Here is a 6,063-nt window from a genome sequence, read left to right as displayed (position 1 = left end):
CAGCATGACTGGCAAGGTATAGAAACTGGAGTAGCACAGCAAACCTTTGTGGAAACTATATAATATACTATACTATACTATACTATACTATACTATACTATACTATACTATACTATACTATAGGCTACTATACTATATACAGTAGGAGCAAGACAAGACTGTGGTTAACCACACTAATAAATTATTTAAAACATTATTGTCTCTTCTATGCTGGACGGCCGGGCCGAAGACTATGTTTTCACCCCTGTCTGTCCGTCCGTCTGTGTGTCTGTGAACAGCAAATGGATTACAGGTAAATAGGGTTAGTGTACTGCGTAGTTGGAGCTGAAGCAAAACGAGGGGCAACACAAATAGCCGACACATGCATATATCAGCATGTCGGTTGCGTTATGTCTCAGTGAAACCTTCATACAGACACTTCATGACTGCTAAAAAATATTGCACACTGCGGCTTTAAGTTACTCAAAGTTACTATGTCAGCACCAGAGGACTCACTTAAAGGGAAAAACAAAGGGATGGGGACGTGTTCAACTGGAACCTATTCAGCGTACGACTTATTCGCCAGGGAAGCAGAGGGAAAGCATATTAAAAAGGGGAAGGAAGGCCGTAAGGAAGGGAAAGGAAGATCAGAGTGGACAAAATAAGGAGGGGAGGGTAAGGCGAGAGATGGAAACGGTCTGGGAGGGTGAGAGAAAGAGTCAAGGGAGAGCTCTGATCAGCAGGAGGTCTTAAGTAGGTCAGAGAGGCAATGGCCCGAATGCAGAGAGAATTAAGGGAATAAATGGGAGGAGAGGAGAGGTGGTGGCGTCGTCGTCCGAGGCGATGAAGAACCAGTGATGAGGAGGGAGGATTTTGAATGACACTGTCGACTGGATGACAGGCAGAGCAGGCTGAAAGTGAAGCTGGCAAGGGATGGTAAATGGATGACACCCCTGAAAGTGTTTATTTCTCTCATCCATGCATCCATACATCCTCTCTCCCCCTCCAAATTTTGAGCAGGACATATTAAGAAGTATCCCTCCATTCCCTCTGAAATACACACACATGCTGTACATGTGCGTGTACACACACGTACAGTATATGGAACCACACACAGTCACAGTGTGGTGTCCTATTTAACTGTCACTACCAGCAGTGTGCGCGTGTGTATGCGCGTGTGTGCGTATCTGAAGGGCGCTGCAAGTTTGCAATCTCAGTCAAGTTGCCATGGCAACAATGGAGGTAAAAGCTTGCCTGGCTTTTGTGAGAGAGAGAGAGAGAGAGAGAGAGAGAGAGAGAGAGAGAGAGAGAGAGAGAGAGGAAGAGAGAAAACAAGTGGATGGGGGGAAGACAGTTGTGCTTCCTCACGTCTTCCAGGAAACCTACCTGGTCTCTGTTTGTAGTGTCATGGGTCTGTGTATTGCAAGTGCCATAGGGCAGCCTTGCAGTCAGCTACGTATATGACACACTCACAGACAAACACACACACACACACACATACACATACACATACACATGCACACGCACACGCACACGCACACGCACACGCACACGCGCACACACACACACACACACACACACACACACACACACACACACACACACACACACACACACTGACAGATATACACACTGCAGAAAGAGCCTTGATCGGCTGGGTAGAAATTCACCATGGCAACTGTGCCACAGTGGAGCACGGCGTTAGCTGAACAACACTATCAAGCAACACCCACACACAGCAAACAGAAGAGGATTTCATCCAGTCATCCAGTCAGGACAGGTAAAGCAACATGGCGAATCATTCACCTCCCCATGTTCAAGTGAGGAGTAGTGGTGGTTCACTGATTGTAATGTGTACAGTATTTTTTACAATCCCTTTGTTTCACTCTTTCCTACTGTATCTGTGTCTAAAGTTGCAATAAAGATAATTCTATAGGAAATGATTGGTTTATTTTGTATTTATTCTTACTCTTAGTATGCTTAGTATACCATTTAAAGCCAGGCCTGGAAACGAACCTGGTGCAACTGGGGATTCCTGCTCCCCAGGCAGGCTCTCTAACTATGCCGCTTAGAGAACCAATGGTTCTGCTAAAAACGCAAGCCGGTTTGAGGCCAGTTCCGTGAAAGCACCAAGGTTCCAAGAATCTAGAACGGAGCCAGTTCTTTTGGTGTAAAAGGGGCCTATAGTGTATTTGCCAGGCTCAAAGACCCGGGACACTACATTGTATTTAAAACCATAATACTAAAATGAAGTCAGTATTCTCCCTCTCAAAACAGTATCAAATGATGGTGCGGTTTCTGTTGACTTAATCTTCAAACCACAATCTTAGGATGAATTTTGAAATCTATAAATTCTTACTGGAATCTTACAGGACCACAATGGAAACAAGTCCTTGGGGGGCTTTTTGTGTTATAGTTTTAGCATCATGTATAATCCTACCACTGCACTATTTGCAAACTGTTAATAAAGTATTCAATCAATCAGGAAGGAGTGGGTGCTGTGACATTGATGTATAAAAAGATTTACCAGGTCAAGTTTAGCAGATTTGTCTGAGAAGATTTGAACTCAGACTGCAATTTAGTTAATGTGTACTACCTGCTGTCAACAGCACAGAAACATCTATCTGAAGACATTATATGGGTAAGATATAATCTTTCTCTTGTTGAATTACTAACAACAAAATTAACTAGAAAGGTGCACTCCACAAAGCGTATATCTCTGCCAGGCCAGGTGGCCTACCCAGGGCTGTGGGTCATGGGTTGCAGCAGTCACGACTCACGACCCAAGGAAGCTGTGGTGGGAAAAAGCCTCTCTGTGACATACGGTTCAACTTTTCGTATTTGTCGTGAAAGTGGTTTTATCCTTTAATTCCCTTTCTCACCTATCCCTTTGTCTCCTTCCATTACCTCCCTTTTCTTCTTTCCCCATATGTCCAATCTGATTGTTTCTGGCATTTGTTATGCAGCCATGTGCCTGCAGGGAACTGCTGATGACAGGTCAGCAGTCATGTTGTTGAACACAACATTGCTTTTGACACCAGCTTCACACACATTTCTTGGGGGGTGGGGGGCAGTGGCTCAGGAGGTAGAGTAGCCGCTCGGGAATCCGAAGGTCCCGATTCAATCTCCGGCTCCCCCTGGGTTAGTGTTGAAGACACTTAACCCCTAACTGCTCCCGATGAGCAGGTTAGTGCCTTGCATGGTTTCCTCTGCTGTGAATGTGTGTGTGAGTGTAATGCACATTTTAAAGCACTTTGGAAAAAGGTGCTAAATAAATGCACCATTTCATTCAGAGCAACCACTTTCAACTTGACGTGTTGTGAGCGTAGACTGTGGGTTGTGAGCTTGTGGATCGGCTATTTTCACTATTCATCGTATGACGAAGTGTATAGGACTTAAGTATTAATGGTACATCAGTAACAATAAACATAAATGTTACAAGACCTGTACTCATGGAGTGCACCTATTGGGCCATTTTACACGTTCCGAGTTGAATTAACAGTCATGATTTTGCTGTGTGTACTCTCCCCGACTTGGATGTGTCTAATTAGCCTAATACACTATGTGGGGTATCAACACCAGACGGTGTGTCACAAGGTCAACAGAACCCCCCGTCCTGAATAAGAGCCTGTTGACGTCAACATCATCTGTCTTCTGACGCTGCCGGCGCTGCATGGTCACCTTCACTGCAGTACATCTGTCCACTGTGTTTGGCAGGCCTCAACCATCATTGTACTTGAACCTTAAGCCTTAGTTGTGCACGTTGTTGAGCACCGAAAATAGCTGATCAACATAATAAATTGCTAGGTATGTTATGCTTACTAGTTAGAATTGTATTTTTTTTTCCTAGTATAAGGAACCATTCTAGTTGAAGGACCTCATGTTATTTCATTACAAAAAGTGAAAGCTCTGACCTAAGTGACTTCTTGTTGTGTAGAAACGCCTCTGTAACAACATTAATTCCACGTTTAATTCCCCAGAGCCTTTGGAGGTCAAAACAAGGGTCTCAGTTGATACTACACAGTGGTGAGCTTTGGCCTTGACTGTGCTAAGGCTAGTGGAACGTTAAGCTTAGGTAGGAGGAACACACAAATAAACAAACAAAGAAAGCGTATTTTTTATTCTATGATTGATGCACGGGTGCGCGCACACACACACACACACACACACACACACACACACACACACACACACACACACACACAGTATATAGGGCCTGCCTTCACATAAACATAGCTGTGACCAAATAGCTGACCAGGTTAGCATTTCACATCGGGCACAGTCTGCATGCTCAGTCATGTCAGCAGCTTGACCGGGCACTGATACACCAGAGTGCTATATCAGGATTTCTGATGACAGACACAGTGGACAAATCGCTCTCCATTAATTAATTGCTATCTGGTTGTGTTTGTATTAGCTCAGAGAGGGGTTATAGAAGTTTTTACCTACTAACCCCCTCAGCCAATCTTTCTTCAAAACTGTCCATAGTATGTTGCTGACAGAATGCATGGAGAGATGAATCAATGGTATTTGGCTAGGGGTATTCGGTATTTGGCTAGCTAGAACATTTTGAAAGTGCAAGACCTGCCAAACTGAACGTCGGCAAGGCACTGCTGAATGACTTCTGAATGACCCCCTGACAACAGTGCCAGAAATGGGCTTGTGAGCACTCATACGCGGGGGAGGACTCTGCATCTGGGTTTGACCCAGTTGAGAAGAACATAACACAAGTAGAGACGGAGAAAACCCCTCTACACCCTGGCATGGGGACATCAGGGCCTCCAGGCCCTGGGGAAGCAATGGAGGCATCCGTCTCAGGCCCAGCATCCCGTAAATGTTTGTTAGGTGAATGGGTTACATGGGTACATTAGAACTGCTGAAGAGGGAGCGGTATCTTTCTGGGCTGTTAATTGCCAGAGGAAGGAATCCGAACATGCCTTGGGATGCACACATTCATTCCAAAGTTGTTAGTTGTCCAAATGTTAATTTTGAGGGGAAACCCTGGTCCCTGAGTGATCGGGTTGGATCACATCAGGGTAGCTATAGGGAGCTTGAAAGTTGTTTTAACGTCTTCTTCAGATCAAACCCACCAGTCATTAAGCTATAGATTGGTCCACAATGTTATTAGATTATACTTAATATTTCAGTTTGTCCATTTATCAATGTTTTTATACTTGTATTTGAACTTTCTATGGGTACCTGTCCTTGTTAAACCAATTCTACACAAAGTCAAGTTTTCTGTACTTGTTTCTAATCATTTAGCACCATCTAGTGGTCATGGTTAATACTATGTAGCCTGCATCATCTGTCATAGTTTGTTTTTGCCTTTTTGCCTTTATTGGACTTTCTGGCTTTTAAAACTTTCTGTATCTTAGTTTTCTGGATGATCTGCAGCATGAGGTCAAGGGAGCACTTTAAGATTTGCCCCATTTCTGCATAATATATTTATCCTCCAAGTCCAATCACCCCAAAAGATGGGACTTGACTTTGTTCAGGTGAAGTTCCAAGTCCCAACACAAACTATAGGACTTTGTTTAGGTGAAGCCCACAGCCATTCTCTTTTCTCTCCAGTATTCGAAGTTAAGGAATATAGAGGATCCCGTTGTTTCTTTTTGGCATCCTCTAAATCTCTGAGGAAAGCAGTAGACTACATAGCAGTTTAACGTGATTTTCAAACATAGATCTAGTAGCCTAAGTATGATGTTTGCAGCTTGTCAATCTGTGAAAGAAGTTCATTCTCTTTTTTTTTACATTGGTCTGCTAATTTTTGGCTGCATTCACTCACTTTTCTTTTTTTAAAACACATTTAAACCTTTGATTCGACAATAAAGTTGGAAGTTCAGTGGATTGATTTCAAAATATAACTTGCGGTAAATCAGAGATGTTCAATTTTAACTTAAGAGCTGCTCTACCACAGCCAAGACCTCAGTTGCTTAGTAAAAAGCAATTGTGTTTATGTAAATCTACAAAGACTGAATGAAAGAGTACAGAATATTAGAGAAGCTGAGGGAAAGAAAGGAGCGAGAGCAGAGAAACAGAGTGAGTAGAGAGATAGAGGTTTATTGAAAGAAAGATACAGAGTAG

The sequence above is a fragment of the Gymnoscopelus braueri genome, assembly GCF_963280865.1.
Source record: "Gymnoscopelus braueri genome assembly, chromosome: 10".
Classification (NCBI taxonomy): domain Eukaryota; kingdom Metazoa; phylum Chordata; class Actinopteri; order Myctophiformes; family Myctophidae; genus Gymnoscopelus; species Gymnoscopelus braueri.
This window is presented reverse-complemented; position numbering follows the sequence as displayed.